This window comes from Hylobates moloch, unplaced genomic scaffold (genome assembly GCF_009828535.3).
Source record: "Hylobates moloch isolate HMO894 unplaced genomic scaffold, HMol_V3 SCAFFOLD_22, whole genome shotgun sequence".
Classification (NCBI taxonomy): Eukaryota; Metazoa; Chordata; class Mammalia; order Primates; family Hylobatidae; genus Hylobates; species Hylobates moloch.
In genome coordinates, this window is record NW_026652297.1 from 2,651,396 (window position 1) to 2,674,880 (window position 23,485).

The 23,485-nt window shown below is 44.0% G+C and overlaps 1 protein-coding gene across 3 annotated transcripts in view; it reads right to left on the reverse strand.

Annotated features, from left to right (window-relative positions):
• Positions 1–22,192, reverse strand: part of SPATS2 (spermatogenesis associated serine rich 2) — a 156,337-nt gene extending 134,145 nt beyond the window's left edge. Inside the window, exons 1-2 of one of the 3 annotated variants that reach the window (XM_058433467.1) lie at positions 22,095–22,192; positions 17,670–17,732 (exon numbers count right to left, since the gene is read on the reverse strand). The gene's annotated coding sequence lies outside the window, so the exon portion shown is untranslated. Of the gene's footprint in view, positions 1–17,669; positions 17,733–21,424; positions 21,716–22,094 lie in introns of those variants that run through there. The other 2 variants (XM_032143936.2, XM_032143937.2) reach the window with 2 other exon arrangements.
• Between the last annotated feature and the right edge of the window lie 1,293 nt (positions 22,193–23,485).

Sequence of the window (23,485 nt, forward strand, 5' to 3'; positions counted from 1 at the left end):
TTTTTGTAGAGATGGGGTTTTGCCGTGATGCCCAGGCTGGTCTCAAATTCCTGAGCTCAAATGATCTGCCCACCTCAGCCTCCCACAGTGCTGGGATTACAGATGTGGGCCACCATGCTTGGCCAATGTATCCTTTTTTTTTTTTTTTTTTTTTTTTTTAAGAGCTAAGAGTCTCACTCTGTCACCCAGGCTGGAATGCAATGACACCATCATAGCTCACTGCAGCCTCAAACTCCTGGGCTCAAGTGATCTTCCCACCTCAGCCTTCCACGTAGTTAAGACTACAGGCATGCACTACCATACCCAGCTAGCTTTTTTTTATTTTTTGTAGAGATAGGGTCTTGTTATGTTACCCAGGTTGGTCTCAAACTCCTGGCCTTAAGCGATCCTCCCATCTTAGCCTCCCAAAGCTGTGGGATTACAGGAGTGAGCCACAGCACCCAGCCAGCCAGTAAATATTTATTGAGCACTTATAATATGCCAGATTCTATACTAGGCACTGGGGAATATACTAGTGAGCAAAACAAAAAAGTCCTGCACTTTCCTAGCTTACAGTCTAATGGAGGAAACTGCTCAGATACATGCACCCACTCAACAAACATCTTTTTAATATCTACTTGTATAAGCACTCTTCTCAGGACAGGAAATACAGTGACGAGCAAGACAAAGTCCCTACCCTCAGACAGTTTACATTCTAATAAAAAAACTATGATACATGCCATGAAAATAAAGTTTAGGATGCTATGATATCCACAGGGAGAAGGAAACCTGAAATGAACTGAGGAGTCAGCAAAGACTTCTCTGAGGAAGTGATAACTGAGGTCAGCGCCCAAAGATGAGAAGGTAATGACAAGAGAAGAGGTGGTGGCAGTGAAGAACATTCCAGACAGAGGGAATAGCAAGTACAAAGGCCCTGTAGTGAGTGGGAACACAAGGCATTAGGGAAATAAATGGCCAGAGTAACCAGAGGGTAGGAATGGTGCCAGATGAAGCTAACAACATAGGCACTAAAATGTAAATACATTAATGATCACTGTGTTGGGAATTGATTATTAGGGGTACAAGAGTGGAATCAGAGGAGCTCATTTTAAAGGCTATTACAGAGCTGAAGTCCAGAGCTGAAGACAAATGATACATATGAATACCTGAATCAGACAGATGCCTAAATGGCTAGGAGTTACAAAAGAGTTTAGGCCACAGGCCATGTACTCAGCCAAAAACAAGACGGAACTGAGCATAAATTAAGAAACAAAAAGAACTGCTCCATCCATGAAATGAGAAGTAGAAACAGCTCTCTAGCTAGGAGAAAAGAAAGCCTTGCATTTGGGACTAGGAATGGAAAAAGTTACCTGGAAGAAACTGGATCCTAGTCCTGCACCATTCACAGATGTGAGATCTAAATGCATACTACACATGTGGTAGAGGGACCCCAAGCTGACACTTTATCATAAATAAGATTCAGAACTAAAGAATGAAATAGTACCATAGCAGAAGCAAAAGAGAAACTATGCAGTAGGGAAGCTTCCACAATCTGAGGTACATAGGACTCACGTTCAGGGCTGAAGAAAATACACACACATACACAGACAGAGAAACAAACCTCCCATGAGGAAATCAGCAATCAAAGACAGCATCCCAAGAATAAGAATACGACGAAGACAAGGAGGTGCTAAAACCCTTGTACACTGTTGGTGGGAATGTAGAACGGTGCAGCTGCTATGGAAAATATATGACATGATCCACTAATCTCAATTCTGGATATTTATCCAAAAGAACTGAAATCAGGATATTGAGGGGTATTTTCATTCCCATGTGCATTGTAGCATTATTCACAATGGCCAAGATGTGGAAACAACCTAAATGTATATCAACGGATGAATCAATAAGAAAACATAGTATACACATACAGTGGAGTATTAAGTCTTAAAAAAGGAAATCCTGCCACATGTGACAACATGGATGAACCTTGAAACATTATGCTAAGTGAAAGAAGACAGTCACAGGACAAATAATGCATGATACCACTTATATGAGGTATACAAAATACTCAAACACACAGATGCAGAAAGTAGCATGGTGGTTGCCAGGGGCTGGGAAGAGGGGGAAACGAAGAGTTGCTATTCACTGGGTATAAAGTTTCAGTTACACAAGCTAATTAAGTTCTACAGGTCTGCGGTAAAACACTGTCCCTATAGTTAATATTACAGTATTGTACAACAAAAGATTTGTTAGGAGGGTAGATTTCATGTTAAGTGTTCTTACTACCAAAAAGAAGTAATATAACAATCTGGGTCAGGGGCGGTGGCTCATGCCTGTAATCCCAGCACTTTGGGAGGCTGAGGCGGGTGGATCACCTGCAGTCAGGAGTTCGAGACCTGCCTGATCAACATGGCGAAACCCCGTCTCTAATAAAAATACAAAAAAATTAGTGGGCATGGTGACGGGCGCCTGTAATCCCAGCTACTTGGGAGGCTAAGGCAGGAGAATCACTTGAACTGGGGAGGAGGAGGTTGCAGTGAGCCAAGATCACAACATTGCATTCCATCCTGGGCAACAGAGTGAGATTCCGTCTCAAAAAAATAAAAATAAAAAAATCTGAAAAACAAGGTAGTATTGTCTCTAAGATAGGAACAACACAAAGATATTTACTTTCACTGCTTCTCTTCAACATTGTATTGGAGGTCCCAGCCAGTGCAATCAGGCAAGAAAAAGAAATAAAAGAAGGCTGGGCACAGTGGCTCACACCTATAATCCCAGCACTTTGTAAGGCCAAGGCACTTGAGGCCAGGAGTTTGAGACTAGCCTGGGGAACACAGCAAGACTCCATCTCTATAAATAAAAAATACTTTAAATTTAAAAATTTTTAAATTAAAAAGTAAAAGGAATCCAGATTAAAAAGAAAAAAGAAAAAGAAATAAAATTGTCTCTTTTTTTTTTTTTTCCTGAGACAGAGTCTCACTCTATTGCCCAGGCTGGAGTGCGGTGGTGCAATCTTGGCTCACTGCAGCCTCTGCCTCCCGGGTTCAAGGGATTCTCCTGCCTCAGTCTCCTGAGTAGCTGGGATTACAGGCCTCTGCCACCAAGCCCAGCTAAATTTTTTTTTGTATTTTCAGTAGAGACAGGGTTTCACCATGTTGGCCAGGCTGGTTTCAAACTCCTGACCTCAGGTGATCCACCCACCTCAGCCTCCCAAAGTGCTGGGATTACAGGCGTGAGGCACCATGCCCGGCCTTAAAATTGTCTTTATTCATAGATGACACGATCATCTGTGAAAAAACTATCTGATAAAATCTAAAAAATAATAATAAATGAGTTTAGCAAGGTTGCAGGATACAAGATCAACACAGAAAACTCTATTGTATTTCTATACACTAGCAGCAAACAATCACTAATTAAAACTATAAATACAAAGCATTAAATACAAAATTTGTAAAGATAAATCTGAAAAAAAAAGATGTGAAAGATCTGAACACTGAAAACTACACGTCATGGAGATATTAAAGACCTAAATAAAAGGAGTTATATATCTATCTGTTTATAGGTTAGAAGACTCAATGCTGTCAGCATGCCAATTCTCCCCAAACTGATTCAACAGATTTAATGCAATCTCAATCAAAATCCCAGCAGACTTTTTTGCAGAATCCAGCAAACTAGTTGTTTTTTTTTTTTTTTTTTTTTTTTGGAGACAAGGTCTTGCTCTGTTCCCCAGACTGGAGTGCAGTGGCTTGATCTCAGCTCACTGAAACCTCTGCCTCCTAAACTCCAAGTGATCCCTCCCACCTCAGCCTCCTGAGTAGCCGCGACTACAGGTGTGCACCATGAAGCCCGGCTAATTTTTGTATTTTTGGTAGAGACAGGGTTTCGCCATGTTGCCCAGGTAACATGGGCCCAAGCAATTTTCCCACTATGGCCTCCCAAAGTGCTGGGATTACAGGCGTGGGCCACCACTCCCAGCCCAGCAAACTAGTTCTAAAATCCATATGAAAATGCAGAAGTCCTAGAATAGTAAAAACGACTTTGAAAAAGAAGTTGGAGGGCTGGCCAGGAGCGGTGGCTCACGCATGTAATCTGAGGCAGTAAAATCACTTGAGGCAGGAAGATCACTTGAGTCCAGGAGTTCACCACCACCAGCCTGGGGAACATAGGGAGACCCTGTCTCTATAAAAATAAACATAAAAATAGCAGGGCATGGTGGCCTGCTATTGAAAGGAAATAAACAGATGAGCCTCGGTTTTCTTGTGCTATAAAACAGGAAAGCTATCAGACTACTGGGGTCACATTGAAAGGACAAAGGAGCCAAATTAAATGGATTCCCACTGAACTAAGATGAGACAATATGAACATCAATAAGAATAATGTCCACGGTGCCTGAAACATATTAAATACATAAATATCCATTAATTTATAATCACACTCTAAAACAAACAAAACACATTAGTCATTTTTGGAGGTTAGTGGGGGCACTAAGTCATTTCATTATTCTAAATACAAACAAAGAGAAATAATTCTGCCTTTCCTGTACAAACCATATTTCAAAGTAATAAAAAAGTTAATGAAGGAAAAAGTCTTTTTTATAGAAAAATTCTACCTAATAAATACAGAATAATAATAAAATTAGAAAAAATCCCTATTTTGTATGCCTTAATATAAGAATGGATCTAGTCAACAACCAATGGCTGCTAAAATCACTGGATGAAAGGCTGATGGAGAACTTTTAGAAAAGGATGGATGGCCGGGCGCGGTGGCTCACGCTTGTAATCCCAGCACTTTGGGAGGCCGAGGCGGGCGGATCACGAGGTCAGGAGATTGAGACCATGGTGAAACTCCGTCTCTACTAAAAATACAAAAAATTAGCCGGGCGTGGTGGCGGGCGCCTGTAGTCCCAGCTACTTGGAGAGGCTGAGGCAGGAGAATGGCGTGAACCCGGGAGGCGGAGCTTGCAGTGAGCCGAGATTGCGCCACTGCACTCCAGCCTGGGTGACAGAGCAAGACTCCATCTCAAAAAAAAAAAAAAAAAAAAAAAAAAACGTTAGGGGAAGCTGAGAGAAGGGAATATGGGAGCTCTTTGTACTATCTTTACTCTTCTATAAATCTAAAATTATGTCAAAGTACATTGTTTTTAAAAAGTAAAGCAATTTAGTAGTATTCACCAAAATGTTTAGAAGAGCATAACCTTCCACCTAGCAATTCACTTCTAGCAACCTAGAGATTCACACATGCCCGACAAGAGCCATATAAACAAGTGGTTCATTAAAACAGCTAGAAACACCTAGATATATCCATTAATCAAGAAAGGGTTAAATAAAATGGTATATACATTTTATGCAATAAACACCATGCAGGAAGAATAAAGTGGGCCGGGCAAGATGGCTCATGTCTGTAAGCACAACACTTTAAGAGGCTGAGGCGGGAGGATCACCTGAGTCCAGGAGTTCAAGGCCAGCCTGGGCAATACAGTGAGACCTCGACTTTACAAAACAATTTAAATATTAGCAAGCATGGCCTGTAGTCCTAGCTACTTGGGAGGCTGAGACAGGAGGATCACTTGAGCCTGTGTGGCTGAGGTTGCAATAAGATGAGATGATGTCACTGTGCTCCAGCCAGGGTGGCAGAGGAAAACCCTGTCTTGAAAAATAAATAAAAATAAAGAGGATCTGACATAAAAAAATTTCCAAGACACATATATTAAAAAGAAAAAGTTAAAGAATAATATACAAAATATCATTAAAAAAATACATACAATCCAGGCATGGTGTCTCATGCCTGTAATCCCAGCACTTTGAGAGGCCAAGGCAGGCAGATCACCTGAGGTCAGGAGTTCAAGACCAGCCTGGCCAACATGGTGAAACCCTTTTTCTACTAAAAATACAAAACATTAGCCAGGCATGATGGTGTGCGCCTGTAATCCCAGCTACCCAGGAGGCTGAGGCAGGAGAATCGCTTGAACCTGGGAGGTGGAGGCTGCACTGAGCCGAAATTGTGCCACTGCATTCCAGCCTGGGCGACAGAGCAAGACTCTATTTTAAAATAATAATAATAATAATAAAATTTAAAAGGCCAGGCGCAGTGGCTCATGCCTGTAATCCCAGCAGTTTGAAAGGCCAAGGTGGGTGGATCACCTGGGGTCAGGAGTTCGTGACCAGCCTGGCCAACCTGGTGAAACTCCATCTCTACTAAAAATACAAAAATTAGCGGGGCATGGTGGCGTGCACCTGTAATCCTAGCTACTCAGGAGGCTGAGCCAGGAGAATCACTTGAACCAGGGAGACGCAGGTTGCAGTGAGCGGAGACAGCGCCATTGCACTCCAGCCTGGGCAACAAAAGCGAAACTCTGTCTCAAACAAACAAACAAAATACAACAATAGACACTTTTAAATAGGCATATAAGTGTAAGCAGAACAATCTGAAGGCACAGACAAGGCTTATAACAGAGGTTACTTCTGGAGAGAGGAATGTTAATTAGGACAGTGTTAGGGATCAAAGTAAAGGGGACCTTTTGCTTCACACACTCTACATTTCTATAATGCTTGAATTTTTTCATTACTCATAAATTACCCTGAAGTAAAAGATAAGATGAATAAGCACTTCATACGGTATAAAAATTCTTGTATCAGCACAAACTATCTTTGGAAGGATAAAAGAGAAAGTGCTATCCATGGGGAAGAAAACTGGGAGACTGTCTTCACCATTTATTTCTGTACTGTCCAATTTTGTTTACTGCATGCATGCACTGCTTTAAAAATTTTTAAGTGCATTTTTAAAACTACACTAGGATAAGTGCTATTGTGAAAGTATGTAACAGATGTAACAGATTTTAATGGCTAAAAGCAGCATTTGAATCCACCCAAAAAGACTTAAGCGAGGTTTGAGGAGTCACCAACTGACTTGGACGGCATTGCAGGCAGAGTTCACAAAATAGGTATAGGCAGGAGGCATCGCAAGAGACAGGAGAGTTCAGGACAAAGCTGCGGAGCACAGGCAGAGAGGGCCTTCAGAAGGTATCTGAATAATCACCAGTTCCTGAATGCATACAGTTTCCATTGCTTATTCAAAGAAAATAACCAAATTTAGACTTACATATGGCTGTTTGTTCTGCTTAAAAGCTACTGTCTCACTCCAAATCACGATATAATGAAACGGCATGTCTACCTATAAACCTGATAGAATATATTCATCAGTTCAAGATGGTTCAATCCTGACTGGAGGATAAAATTCTAAATAATTACTTTGGATCACCTATTCTCATCTATCTTCTTTGGAACACCCCATAAAACCAAGAAGCAATAAGTATAAAACAATGATAATACATCAATTGCATACTATTAAATATAAAAAGTAGGCTTCTCTGACCCCGTTTTCAAAAAATTCTCATTGTGGCATTTATAGCAAATATCTCATAACAGGGCAGAATGAAGAAAGATTATCTAAATCTCAGCTAAAACTAGAGGCACTATTGCCATTAATTCTTAGGAATTAATTAAACATTGATAATATACTGATTTCTGCCAAAGATAAGCTGATTTTATGTATACATGTTTCTAATTTCTTGATTTGGGAGCATCAATTAAAAGCAAAGTACCAACACTGACAGAGTCAAATCTTTATTGGCGATAAATATAGGTTTTGTTACATCTCCACTCCTACTTGGAAAAACTAGGCAAAATTTCCTTCCAATTCAGGCCACATGTGGCAAAAATAATTACAACTATAGTATTAGCTAACAGTTATTGAGTGCGTGCTACATGTACTCATGGAGTGTTTTACAGCATTTAATTAAAATTCAATGGTTATAACTCAACAAAAAGACAAGCCAATTTGAAAATGGGCAAAGGACTTAATAGACATTTCTCCAAGAAGATATACAAATGGCCAACAAGCACATGAAAAGATGTTCAACATCACCAGTCATTAGAGAAACGCAAATAAAAAGCAAGAGATACCACTTCACATCTACTAGGATAGCTAAAATTAACAACAACAACGACAACAGATGTTGACAAGGATGTGGAGAAATCAGACTCCTCATACGTTGCTGGTGGCACTTGTAAAATCGTACAGCCGCTATGGAAAACTGTATGGTGGCTTGTCAAAAGGTTAAATATAGAATTATTATATGCACACTATGACACCAGCTTTTGAGGAAAAAAAAAAAAAAAGAATTACTACATGACCCAGCAATTCCACTTTTAGGTATAGACACAAAAGAACTCAAAACAGGTATTCAAACAAATACTACACCTGAATGTTCACAGTAACCTTATTCACAATAGGCAAATGTGGAAAAGACACAACTAACCATCAATCGACAAATAGATTTTTTTTTTTTTTTGAGGCAGAGTCTTGTTCTGTCTCCCAGGCTGGAGGGCAGTGGTGCCATCTCGGCTCACTGCAACCTCTGCCTCCCAGGTTCAAGTGATTCTCTTGTCTCAGCCTCCCAAGTAGCTGGGATTACAGACGCATGCCACCACAACTGGCTAATTTTTGTATTTTTAATAGAAGTGGGGTTTTGCCATGTTGGCCAGGCCGATCTCAAACTCCTGACCTCAGGTGATCCGTCCACCTCAGCCTCCCAAAGTGCTGAGATTACAGGTGTGAGCCACTGTGCTCGGCCAATAAACAGATTTTTTTAAACGACTTGGAAGGCATTGCAGGCAGAGTTGTATATCCAAACAACGGACTAGTATTTAGCCATAAAGAGGAATGAGGTTCTCGGTCAGGCATGGTGGTTTACGCCTGTAATCCCAGCACTTTGGGAGGCTGAAGTGGGAGGTTCACTTGAGTTTGAGGCTGCAGAGACCTGTAATCACACCACTACACTCCAGCCTGGTCAACAGAGTGAGATTTTGTCTCAAAAAAAAAAAAAAAAAAAAAAAAAGGGAGAGAGAGGAATGAGGTTCTGATACATGAGACCAGTGGTTAAACCTCAACATTATGCTGTGTCAGAAAAGCCAGACACAAAAGGTCATACATTGTGTGATTCCATTTATTTGAAATATACAGAATAGGTACATCCACATAGTCAGAAAGCAAATCAGTGGTTGCCAGAGATGAGAGGAGGAAATAAAGAGTAAATATTTAATGAATACAGGATCTCCTTTGGGGGTGATGAAAAAGTTCTGAAATCGGCCAGGCATGGTGGCTCATGCCTGTAATCCCAGCACTCTGGGAGGCCAAGGCGGGCAGATCACCTGAGGTCAGGAGTTTGAGACCAGCCTGACCAATACGGTGAAACCCCATCTCTACTAAAAATACAAAAATTAGCCAGGTGTGGTGGCGTGTGCCTGTAGTCTCAGCTACTCGGGAGGCTCAGATAGGAGAATCGCTTGAACCCAGGAGGCGGAGGTTGCAGTGAGCAGAGATCATGCCACTGCACTCCAGCCTGGACAACAGAGCGAGACTCCGTCTAAAAAAAAAAAAAAAATTCGAACTAGATAGAGGTGATGGTTATAGGACATAAAACGGTTAATTTTTGTTTTCTTTTTTTTTTTTTTGAGACGGAGTCTTGCTCTGTCACCCATGCTGGAGTGCAGTGGCATGATCACAGCTCATTGCAACCTTCGCCTCCCGGGTTCACGCCATTCTCCTGCCTCAACCTCCTGAGTAACTGGGACTACAGGCACCCGCCACCATGCCCGGCTAATTATTTTTTTGTATTTTTAGTAGAGACGAGGGTTCACCATGTTAGCCAGGATGGTCTCGATCTCCTGACCTCGTGATCCGCCCACCTCAGCCTCCCAGAGTGCTAGGATTACAGGCGTGAGCCACCATGCTCGGCCAGTTAATTTTATGTTATATGAATTTCAACTCAAAAATAAAATCTGGGGCCAGGCGCAGTGGCTCACACCTGTAATCCCAGCACTTTGGGAGGCCGAGGTGGGTGGATCATGAGGTCAGGAGTTCAAGACCAGCCTGACCAACATGGTGAAACCCTGTCTCTACTAAAAATATTTTTTAAAATTAGCCGGGCATGGTGGCACATGCCTGTAATCCCAGCTACTCAGGAGGCTGAGGCAAGAGAATCACTTGAACCCAGGAGGCGGAGGTTGAAGTGGAGCTGAGTTCACGCCATGCACTCCAGCCTGGTGGACAGAGGGAGACTCCATCTCAAAAAAAATAAAAACAATAAAAAATAAAATAAAAATAATAAAATAAAATCTGATGGGCACAGAGGCTCATGCCTATAATCCCAGCACTTTGGGAGGCTGAGGCCAGAGGATAGCTGAGCCTAGGAGTTCAAGACCAGCCTATGCAACATAGCAAGACCCTGTCTCTACAAAAAAATTTTTAAATTAGCCAGGCATGATGGCATCCACCTGTAGTCCCAGCTACTTGGGAGACAGAGGCAAGAGGATTGCTTGACCCCAGCAGGTCGAGGCTGCAGCAAGCCATGATCATGCCACTGCACTCTAGCCTAGGCGACAGGGCTAGACCCTGTCTCAAAAAAATATAAAATTGGCCAGGCACGATGGCTCATGCCTGTAATTCCAGCACTTTGGGAGGCCAAGGCGGGCAGATTATGAGGTCAAGAGACAGAGATCATCCTGACTAAAACAGTGAAACCCGTCTCTACTAAAGAATACAAAAAATTAGCCAGGCGTGGAGGCATGTGCCTGTAGTCCCAGCTACTCAGGAGGCTGAGGCAAGACAATCGCTTGAACCTGGGAGGCAGAGGTTGCAGTGAGCCGAGATCAAGCCACTGCACTCAGCCTGGGTGACAGAGTGAGACTCCGTCTCAAAAGAAGAATAAAATAAAATAAAATAAACATTAATTCAAAATAAATATCCCAGCACTTTGGGAGGCCGAGGCGGGCGGATCGTGAGGTCAGGAGTTTGAGACCAGCCTGGCCAACATGGTGAAATCCCATCTCTACTAAAAATACAAAAATTAGCCAGGTGTGGTGGCGAGCACCTATAATCCCAACTACTCAGGAGGCTGAGGCAGGGGAATCGCTTGAACCCTGGAGCTGGAGGTGGCAGTGAGCCAAGATCGTGCCATTGCGCTCCAGCCTGGGCGTCAAGAGCAAGACTCTGTCTCAAAAAATAAATAAAATAAACAAAATGCAATAATCATGACAACTCTATAGTAGGGATTACTACTGCATCCATTTTACAGATACAGAAACATAGGCTCAGAGAAATTAAATGACTTGACCAAGGGAGTAGGTAGGGGAGTAGATTCAAAGCCAGATTTGTGTACTCAATGGCTTGTGCTTTTAACTAACATCTCATACAGCTTCCCTATTTTAATAAGTTAAAAGAAAAATATTGGAAATATTATACATAGAAATAACTATACTATCAATATTGGCCTGATCATATTATATATAGAATAATACTATCAACACTGGCCTGATCATAACTAACGCCATTCAGTACATACAAACATTTCAGGCATCAGAAACTTCAGTTGCCAAAAAGGTTAATAATATACTTGGGGCTATTTTACAATGGAAATAATTAGCCAGTACAGTGTGAAAGGATGATGTGTTCTCAGGTTTACTGCCCAATGAAAAATGTAATCATATAAAAATTGAATATAATTCTACTTAATCTTGCTGAAATGTTAAGATTTCAGGTAACAAGTAATCAGGATGAAAGTACCAAATATCCTTCCTTTTTTCAGAAGCTTTTTCATCAGGCTAGAGACCAAACACACATTTAGTAGTCGTTACGCATTGTTCCCTGTGCTCCCAAATTACAATAATATCATATAATAATATCCTATAGTCTAATTTATAGGATCATCATAACATTATGGACTGGTAGGCTAATGACAAATGCCAAATATCAACTTTTAAAATTCCTAGATACAATACAACCTTTGAGTAATAACAGAGGTGAATAAGATTAACCAACTAAGCCTTGTTTAAAGCATTATCAACTTAAGAAATTAGACAGCCATCTCAACAAACCTAGTGTATTCAGTGTGTATATTCTAGATGAACAAAAAAAAGAAGAAAGAAAACCTCCTGTGTGCTGATAAGATTAACAAAACACTGGGCTGGGTGTGGTAGCTCATGCCTGTAATCCCAGCACTTTGGGAAACTGAGGCAGGTGGATCACGAGGTCAGGAGTTCAAGACCAACCTGGCCAAGATGGTGAAACCCGTCTCTACTGAAAATACAAAAATTAGCCAGGCACAGTGGCAGGAGCCTGTAATCCCAGCTACTCAGGAGGCTGAGGTAGGAGAATTGCTTGAATCCGGGCAGCAGAGGTTGCAGTGGAGCCAAGATCACACCACTGCACTGCAGCCTGGGCAACACAGTGAGACTCTGTCTCAAAAAAAAAAAAAAGATTAACAAAACACCGGCCAGGTGCAATGGTTCACACCTGTAATCTCAGCACTTTGAGAGGCCAAAGCCGATGGACTCCTTGAGGCCAGGAATTCAAGACTGCCTAGGAAACATAGCGAGACCCTGTCTCTATAAAAAATTTAAAAATTAGTAGAGCATGGTGGCACGAGCCTATACTCCCAGCTACTAGGGAGACTGAGGGGGGAGGATCACTTGAGCCCAGGATTTGGAGGCTGCAATGAGCCATGATCACATCACTGCACTCCAACTTGAGTGACGGAGCAAGACCCTTACTTAAAAAAAATCAGGGGCAGGCATGGTGGCTCACGCCTGTAATCCTAGCACTTTGGAAGGCCGAGGCAGGCAGATCACCTGAGGTCAGGAGTTCAAGACCAGCCTGGTCAACAAGGTGAAACCCCGTCTCTACTAAAAATACAAAAAATTAGCTGGGTGTGGTGGCGGGCACCTGTAATCCCAGCTACTTGGGAGGCTGAGGCAGCAGAATCACTTGAACCTGGGAGGCGGAGGTTGCAGTGAGCCAAGATTGCGCCACTGCACTCCAGCATGGGCGACAGAGCAAAACTCCATCTCGAAAAAAAAAAAAAAAATCAGGCCAGGTGCAGTGGCTCATGCCTGTAATCCAAGCATTTTGGGAGGCCGAGACAGAAGGATCATTTGAGGCCAGGAGTTTGAGACCAGCCTGGACCCTGTCTCTATTTAAAAATTAGCAGTACCAGATGGCGAGCACCTGCATTCCCAGCTACTTGGGAGGCTGAGGCAGGAGGATCACTTAAGCCCAGGGAGGCGGAGGTTGCAGTGAGCTAAGATTGTGCCACTGCACTCCAGCCTAGGAGACAGAACAAGACCCTGTCTCAAAAAAAAAAAAAGTTTAAGCTACATGGCTGGCTTCATCTGCAGTGTTATGCCCCACCTACCATTCAGCTACAATACTTTAACTTCCCGTCATTACATTAGTTACAGATGAGTTTCACTGTTTTCCTCACATGTCACAAAGCTTCTTATGAAGGCATGCTATACAAAGGGCTCCTGCAGGACATGCAGGTAGATTACAAGAGCAATTTACTATAAAAATGTAACTAGATATCCAAACAAGGTAAGCAGAAGAGTCACTTCTGCCACACACTAATGTACATTTTGAATCATTTTTAACAGTAGGCCAGGAAGAGCCAGCAGTGGGCTACCCACGCTGACGTGCTATGATCACAGACCAAGTGGATCATGTAAGGAAAAGTTCTGCTCAGCTACAGAGGGTAGCCTTAAAACAAAAGCAAGTTATTTAAAATAGGAAAGACTGCAGCTTTTACAAATTGGTCTTTTCAGTCCTATCCAGGTCAGTAAGAAGTAGTATCATTGGCAGCAACTTCAATTACAAAAGATATTTACTTACCTATTCTGGCTCATTCACAATCATATAATGGTCTCATCACAAACATCCTTCTCCTCCGTCCTAATACCCTTTAGCAAATTCTAAAGACCACTACCACCACACACACACACACACACACACACACACACACACACACACTCCACAACTAGTAATCATACATCTTGCTAATTAAGTAATGTAAAAATCATCCTTCTTACCAGCAATCCAAGGTTGTTATTTATTATAGGATTTGGACTGATAAGAATCCCTGTGTAACCCTTGGAGATCCCCCAAAACCTCCAATCAACCTATGTCTTTTTTTTTTTTTTTGAGACAGATCCTCGCTGTTTCCCAGGCTGGAATGCAGTGGCACAATCTCGACTCACTGCAACCTCCGCCTTACAGGTTCAAGTGATTCTCCTGCCTCAGCCTCCTGAGTAACTGGGATTACAGGCATGCACCAACACACGCGGCTAATTTTTGTATTTTTAGTAGAGATGAGGTTTCGCCATGTTGGCCAGGCTGGTCTTGAACTCCTGACCTCAAGTGATCTGCCCGCCTCGGCCTCCCAAAGTGCTGGGATTACAGTCGTGAGCCACCACGCCCAGCCTTCAACTTATGTCTTAATCACAAATTAGTCATAGGACAATGGCTGCAGAAGTTACCTTTAAGTAAGGTCTATATCCTCAGACCCTGCAGAATGTTTCAAGGGCCTGCAACTACTGAAGAATCTGTACAGAAGATGGTATATATTTCAGGAACCCATTCCTATAGGCTGCCATGGTAGATGTGAACATGGGAGAGTAAATGCTGGCCTCTGGCCTATCCTTAATATCCAGTGACTAAAGATAATAAAGTGAGCTGGGCACTGTGGCTCACACCTGTAATCCCAGCACTTCGGAAGGCCAAGGCAGGAGGATCCCTTGAACCCAGAAGTTCAAGACCAGCCTGGGCAACAAAGCAAGACCCTGTCTCTACAAAAAATTTTAAAACTAGCTGAGTGCCATGGTGTGTGCCTGTAGTCCTAGCTACTGAGGCTGAGGTGATAGAATCACTTGAGTTCAAGGAGTTCAAGGATGCAGTGAACTATGATGGCACCACTGCACTCCAGCCTGGGTGACAGAGCAAGACCCTGTCTCCAAAAAAATAAAAATTAAAAAATAATAACATATTTATAAACTTCAAATTTTTTTTATTGTTTAAAGACAGGGTCTCTGTTGTTTAGGTTGGAGTGCAGTGACATGATCATAGCTCACTACAATCTCAAACTCTTGGGCTCAAGCAATCCTTTTGCCCCAGCCTCCCCAGAATGGCTATGACTACAGACGCCAGCCACTACGACCAGCTAATTTATTTATTTATTTAGAGATGGAATCTCGTGCTATCGCCCAGGCTGGAGTGCAGTGGCACGATCTTGGCTCACTGCAACCTCTGCCTCCTGGGTTCAAGCAATTCTTCTGCCTTAGCCTCCCGAGTAGCTGGGACTACAGGTGCATGCCACCACGCTCGGCCAATTTTTGTATTTTTAGTAGAGACAGGGTTTCACCATATTGACCAGGCAGGTCTAGAACTCCTGACCTCGTGATCCACCCACCTTGGTCTCCCAAAGTGCTGGGATTACAGGCATGAGCCACCATGTCCAGCTCTAATTTTTTAATCGTTTGTAGAGACAGGCTCTCGCTATGTTGCCCAAGCTGGTCTCTAACTCCTGGTCTGAAGCAATCCGCCCACCTTGGACTCTCAAAGTGCTAGGACTGAGGTTAAAGTGGCCTCCCACCATGCCCAACCCCCAATAAATGTCAAATCTTTAGAAATATTTCAGAATCAATTCAACTGAATGGCAATTGGACCGGGTTTCAGACAGACCACCTCCAAAGTAAGTGTGGGCTCACAAAGTCTCCTATAAGGCCCCCAGAAAATGGCATATGAGCCTGAAGTAACTATGTCACCCAATAATATCATGAAGCAAGATGCAGGGATAATTAACCTCCATGTAACATTTAGAAAATGCAATGTGAGGCTGGGCGCAGTGGCTCACGCCTGTAATCCCAGCACTTTGGGAGGCCGAGGTGGGTGGATCCCCTGAGGTCAGGAATTCAAGACCACCCTGACCAACATGAAGAAATCCTCTCTCTACTAAAAATACAAAAAAGTAGCTGGGTGTGGTGGCACTTGCCTGTAATCCCAGCTACTCAGGAGGCTGAGGCAGGAGAATTGCTTGAACCCAGGAGGCAGAGGTTGTGGTGAGCTGAGATCACGCCATTGCACTCCAGCCTGGGCGACAAAAGCAAAACTCCATCTCACACACACACACACACACACCCACACACACACACCAGAAAATGAAATGAGAGGCTAGGCTCATCCTAAGAGACAGTCCACTGCAGCTATTTCAACCTATTATATTTGGTTATTATGTTACAGCTTGCATACTGTATACGGAGGCACAGAAAATGGAGCCAAATGACTTCAACCAATTTTACTTTCTATTCTGTCTATGTATTCCAGGTATCTGCTTGAAATATTTAAAGCATACAGCAGACGCTAACATTTTTTTTTTAATGAATGCAGGAAGATACAGAAGGTAAGCAGTAAGCAGCAGCTCACACATGTAAAACATGTTTAAATGAAAAAAGTACCCTAAATTTCAATCAGAGGCAGCAAAGTATACTAAAAATGTTGACACATTTTACATAACATATAGAGCATTCTTAAGACAATCATCCATATTTGCACATAACTGGAAAGAACTGTGTATAACAAATGGTTCCTTCCAAATTGGATACATGAAAACGGGGTAAAACATTTCCTTCTGAATCATTTCCACCCTAAGTGTCCTGCCAGCAATACAGAAAAAGTCAATAGAGAAAGCACCATCAAGAGCTACCTTCAGGTAGCGTATGATAGAATCACCGCTTAAAAGTAACCAAGCCTCAGCAGGCCACGGTGGTTCACGCATGTAATCTCAGCACTTTGAGAGGCTGAGGCGGGTGGATCACTTGAGGCCAGGAGTTCCAGATTAGCCTGGCCAAAATGGCGAAACTTCATCTCTACTAAAAATACAAAAATTAGCCAGGTGTGGTGGTACATGCCTGTAGTCTCAGCTACTTGGAGGCTGAGGCAGGAAAATCGCTTAAACCCAGGAGGCAGAGGTTGCAGTGAACTGAGATCGTGCCACTGCACTCCAGCCTGGGTGACAGAACAAGACTGTCTCCAAAAAAAACAAATAAAAAATAAAAGTAACCAAGCCTACTCAAAAAACTAAACATAGAATTACCATAGGATCCAGCAATTCTACTTCTGTGTAAATAGAAAAAAAAAAAAAAACTGAAAGGAGGGCGATATAGTTTGGATCTGTGTCCCCACCAAATCTCACGTCAGATTGTAATCCCCAGTGTTGAAGGTGGGGCCTGGTGGGAGGTGACTGGAACATGGGGGTGGTTTCTCATGAATGGGTTAGTACCAGTCCCCTGGGGTTGTTCTCACAAGATCTAGTTGTTTAAACGTGTGTAGCACTTCCCCCCACCTCTCTCTCTTCCTCCTGCTCCGGCCACCTAGACATGCCTGCTTTCCCTTTGCCTCCTGCCATGATCATAAGTTTCCTGAGGCCTCCCCAGAAGCTGCTATGCTTCCTGTACAGCCTGCAGAACCATGAGCCAATTCAACCTCTTTTCTTTATAAATTACCCAGTCTCAGGTATTTCTTTACAGCAATATGAGAATGGACCAATACAGAGGGACTCGAACAAGTATTTGTACACCAAAATTCACAGCACCATTATTCACAACAGCCAAAAGGTGGAAGGAACCCAAATGTCCATTGGGAATGAATGGATAAACAAAATGTGGTGTGTACATACAACGGAATATTATTCAGCCTTAAAAAGGAATGAGATTCTGACATATGCTACAACATGGATGAATTGTGAAGATATGCTAAGTGGTACACACCAGACACAAAAAAAGTAAATATTGTATGCTTCCACTTACATATGAGGTACCCAGGGTAGTCACATTCATAGAGACAGAAAGTAGAATATTGGTGGCCAGCAGCTGGGTAGAGAAACAGAAACAATGAATTACTGTTTAATAGGTGCAGAGCTTCAGTCTGGGAAAATAAAAAAGTTCCCAAGATGGATGGTGGTGATGGTTGCACAGCAATGTGAATGTACTTAATGCCACTGATCCATACACTTAAAAATGGTTAAAATGATAAATTTTTTGTTATGTATAGTTTACCACAATAATTTTTTCTTTTAAGTAAACAAAAAGGCCAGGTGAGGTGGCTCATGCTATAATCCCAACACTTTGGGAGGCCAAGACGGGTGGATTGCTTGAGTCCAAGAGCTGGGGACCAGCCTGGGCAACACAGCGAAACCTCGACTCTACAAAAAAATACAAAAGTTAGCTGGGCATGGTCAAACAGTGAGCCATGATTGTACCACTGCACTCCAGCCTGGGCGACAGAGTGAGATCCTTTCTGGGCAGGTGGGAGGAGGTTGGGGAGGAGTAAACAAACTAGCCAATACCAGCTACTCCGGAAGCTGAGGCAGGAAGATCTTTTAAGCCCAGGAGTTTGAGGCCAGACTGGGCAACATAGCGAGATCCTGTCTCTAAAAAATAAATAAATAACCAAGAACAACTGTCAAACATTTGTGGCAAAAACATATTGAGAAAAGTGGAAGAGTCTGTAACAGGCAAGCTTCACTGTCATCCTCCAGAGTCTAGGTGACTTCGTTGAAAGTGAAGATTCCAGAAAAGAAGGGATGGACGTGCTGTTTTCATGTTGCTGCAGATACACACTAAGCAACTGAGGAAGCTCAATTATATTCTACAGGTCATTTGGTAATATAATGAATGGACTGTACTTCCTAACAATTACATCCAAAAAATACAAGCTTTTCCTTTCAGTTTCCAATGAAAGCAGCAAGACTGAAATAATCAGTTACACACATGAGAAGCCAGGTAGATCTGAAAGAGTGACTTTCAGTTCCCAGCTTTAATATGGTGACCCTACAATGGGAAACTGAAAGCAGCAGTTTTTAGAATAGTATACACAAACTTTCTTCGCTGACATTATAAAGTGACTTTGTGTAAGAGCTTTTAGCCCTTCTGAGCCTCATCTGAAAAATGAGGATAATACTTACAACTAACAGATAAGGTAATAATGTACACTAAGTTCAGTGCCTGGAATACATAAATGCTCAACAAATGAAAATTCCCTCCTGTCTTAGCCTGATCAGCCTCCAGGGGCTATGCTCATGTTTTGGCCATAACCTGTGGCTCCTCCCTCAGGCCCTGGCTGTTTCCCGCAGTTCTAGCTGTTTCACTCCTGGTTTCTAACAGGATCCTATCTATATTTAGAGATAATGCTAGTACCAATTGTGGGCTCAACAGGTGCTTGGAGGGCACCTGAGTACTGAGCAGTTTTCAATTGTTTTCCAGGGTTAATTGGTTTTGGCTCCACAACTGGCTGTCCTGACTTCTGTAAGTAAGAGTGCCACGTATGCACAGTACCTCAGCAGTACAAGACTAAACAGACAGCTAGGTGTGGTCGCAGGACAAATCCTAAGCAAAAAGATGTTTTTAGCCCTTTTTATCAGGATCCTAGAGCTTTGTTAAATCACAGGAGCAGTAAACCTTCAATGAACTCTACAGAGTAGGCTACAGCCTACTAACTTAATCTTCATCTAAATCACAGTTATCAGACCCAGGTTTCAACCAGTTCATGTTGCTTTACTATAACCAAGGTGAGGGTGAAGCAGAAACAGCAAGCAGGCAGTGAAGATTTTTAAAAAGGCATCCGATACAGCTAGGTCTGAATAAAGCTTTGTTATTTACTAGCTCTGTGACCTTAGTAAATTATTTAACCTCTTAATTTACAAAATATGAAATAGTTGTGAGGATTAAATGAGATAATACATACAAAAAAATCTGAGCACCTTGACTAGCCCACTGAAAGAAGTCAATTAAAAAAGAGGCACATTAGGCCGCGGTGGCTCACGCCTGTAATCCCAACACTTTGGGAGGCCAAGTCAGATGGATCAAGAGGTCAAGAGTTCGAGACCAGCCTGGCCAAGATGGCAAAACCCCCGTCTCTACTAAAAATACAAAAATTAGCCGGGCGCGATGGCGGGCACCTGTAATCCCAGCTACTCGGGAGGCTGGGGTCGCCTGAACCCGGAAGATGGAGGTTGCAGTGAGCTGAGATCACGCCACTGCACTCTAGCCTGGGCAACAGAGTAAGACTCCATCTCAAAAAAAAAAAAAAAAAAAAAAAAGGCACATTGTCACTAATGAGAACACTGCCCACACTTCTCGCTTTGTTCAATTTTCATAACATCTAAGAAAAGTGACAATTTAAATCATTATTTTTGGACCTTTGTAAAGTAACCTAAATGCTACCATCCAAGACCTAGCTGAGAAATATAAACTGATTAATGTCCATAAATCTTAGATGAGTCAGCAAAACTTAATGCCCAACAAATAAAAGGCTTAACATGGACTATTTATGAGCACAACAATGGTCATTACAATTTCAAAATCAGCAATTTTCTATCTAGTACAATCACAAATTTGGTCTGGAAATCCAAATATTAAGGAAATGCAAAGATCATAATCCCAGAGATACTTTTCCACAATATTCCCAAATCACCTTAATTGAAACCGGAAGGTATGAGGCAGCCTGAGTATTTGAAGTTAACATCAAGAAATAATTTAAGGCAGAACCCCAACTCTCTCCTACAAACATAAAACCAGTAGCAGATGGTACATGAACATTTCTCAGTGAGAAATTGCAATTCTAACAAAGTACAGATAACTTAATTTTATCCATCACCTTTTGGTCAAACTGAAAACAACCAACCAAGCTTTTGGGTCTCTCCAAAACACTGAACTCTGCATTATCACTGACCTAACTCAAAGCAAGATATTTTTGGTGATCTGTCCTCTCCTGCTTCATTAACCATAGGTAAATTACGTACAGTAGCCTGCTAAACAGAGGGGAAGTAAATATCACAGGCATGTTTTATCAATAAAATGGACAAGCGATAATCAAATTATTTAAAGAACGGCTTGTACTCCCTAGCAGAGGGACAAGCTTGAGAAAGATCCACTTTCTAAAAGAACCTAATCATTCTGGATGAATTATGAGAAAAACATCACTCTAGTCCAAAACTGACTGAATCTACCTTTCTGCTTTAATCCAAGTCCTAACCACATCTATTTTATGTCTCTGCCTCTCTTCGCCTTATTTTCCATTCCGTCTCCCCCTTCAATTCCAAGAACGCCCTTCTATCCCTTATTTTCAAATCTCATTATTGCCCCCGAATGCTAAGGACCTCGCACACCCACGGAGGTGACCTTAGGCATCCCCACTGCATTCCCAATTCATTGTACTTCTCATCCCAAATGATCCTATTCTTTCATTCTATCTCGCTCGTTGTTTCTTAAAATCCAATACCCCACACACGCTCACGCCAGAGTCCCCCCCACACTCCATTGTTCCCCCGGCCTCCCAACTGGAAACTCCCCAACTCGGACGCGGGTGTTTCACCCGCCCCACATACCCCAGGAACCTTCTACCCTCTGGGCACTTCGGGCCTCTAAGGGCTCACGTCCTCCTCCTTCCCGTCCCCCCGCCCCCAACTACCCCCTCCCCCTTTTTCCTCCCTCAACCCGCTCCCCGCACCTCGGCGCCCCTCTGAGCCCCCGCCAACCCCGCCACCCAGCACCCTCAGTCTCACCTAGCCCGGGCCCCCGCAATCGCCTCGTCGCCCCAGCTCCGGGCTCCGCGTCCCGGACGCTCCCGGGTCTGAGAAGAGGAAAGGAAATCCTCCGCCTCCCCTTCTAGAGCCACCGCCGCCGTCGCCGCCGCGCTCCTCCCCCAGCTCGCTCAGAGCTGGACGCCGCCCCGCCCCCACCGCCGCCTCCCCGCTTCTCTCCTGGGCCGGACTGCAGGCTGCGGCCGGAGCTCCAGCAGATCACCCCGACCCTCGCCGGGGCAGCGGCTCGCCCCGCCCCGGAGCTCTCTCGGGCGCGTGCGCGCCAGCCAGCCAGCCGGAGCTCAGGGCGCGTGCTCGCGCCGGCGCGAATCCGGCGCGCCAACCTCGAGCCTGTGGCAGCCAACGGGTGCGCGCGAGCGCGGCTCGAGCGGCGAGACGGCCCGCGCACCGAGGACCGAGAGGATCGGGGAGAGGCGCGGGGCGGCGAGAGGCGGGCTCCGACCGGGCGGGTTACCGCTCTCCTCGGGGCCTGGCCCCTCGCGTCTCGCACCGTCCGCAGGCTCGCGCGCCACCGGAGACTGGGAATTACCGGGGAAGGGAAGAGACTCGGGGAGCGGGTCGGGGACAAACTAGATGGAAGGGGAAAACGGGTGCGACTCGAGCTCGCGTCCGCGTGCAGCACAGCTCGTACCCAGCGCGCGCCGGGAATGGAGGGCCCCGGCTGAACTGACGGAAAGAGCCGAAACTCCCCCGGAGGTGGCCGAACGCGGGCGCTGCGAGGGGAGTCGAGCGCGCGGCTTTTGCTCAATGTCCGGGTCGGGAAGCTTTCTCTCGGGCCTCCCCGTACAGCACCGCTCACTCTTCCGTACCGAGGACTTCACACCGCTTTCCCCTTCGCCTCCTTCCCGACCCAAGTTTTGTTCCAAAAGGCAATTTCAGAGTCGCCAACGGCGGGAAACGCTGGGGCCTCCGGACCGCGCGGTCGCTCTGCCTCCTGGGAGTGCGCAGAGGCCGGTGGGGACGCGGGAAGAATGACCTCGGGAGCTGATGGGGGTTCTCTGCCCTGGCGATGTCCGCCTGGCACGCTCCCCAAGTCAGTTTCTCGTCAGTCGGGTTTCTAAACTACCCAACTGTCAGCATAGCCCCTCTACGGGGCGGTGGTCGGTCCCGCCGCCCTTCGAATCTTTTCTGTTAAATATTCTGTCTTCGACGCCAGACTCCCAACCTCCCTGGTGCTGGAACTAACTAGTATTTGTGCACCTTTTTGCATGCATGAAGCACTCACCTCACTGTCGACTGGTCAGGGGTCTATTAAGAGGGGCCAGAGGGATTTAGACAGTCAGCATTGAAAATATATTTATTAGAATTTGGGGCCGGTTGCGGTGGCTCACGTCTGTAATCCCAGCACTTTGAGAGGCCAAGGAGGGTGGATCACTTGAGGTCAGGAGTTCGAGACCAGCCTGGCTAACAGTGAAACCCCGTCTCCACTAAAAATACAAAAATTAACCGGATGTGGTGGCACACGCCTGTAATCTCAGCTAACTCTGGAGGCTGAGGCAGGAAAACAACCTGAACCTAGGAGGCGGAGGTTGCAGTGGGCCGGGATTGCACCACTGCACTCCACCCTCCATCTCACAAAAAAAAAAAAAAAAATTTATTAGAATTTGTCCTCATCTTACCTTTTGAGGCCAAGCAAAGGGGCTCTGAAAAGGCACCAACAAGTTGGAGAGTGTCTCAGTGTATAGCTAGACACCATAGGCACATGTCCTTTTGGTTTCCACGTATGTTATTGCAATCACAGTACATGTAACTGAGTAGTATAGTAGAGCTTTGCCAAGCCATCTGATCGTTGTGGTTTTTAACTTTGTTTGAGGTAAGGGTTCAAAAATCCCCTGGAGTCCAATGACCTTTGGTTAATAATGTCTCATCTACTCCAACCATATAATTTACTGATCTAGATAAGCAGAAGACTAAGTCATCCAGCTAGGTAGGGCACTGGACTGTATGTTCCTTACTATTGCATCTTCATTCAAAAATTCAAATAAAAGCAAATTATCCAAATGTCTGCTTTCTTTTCATTCA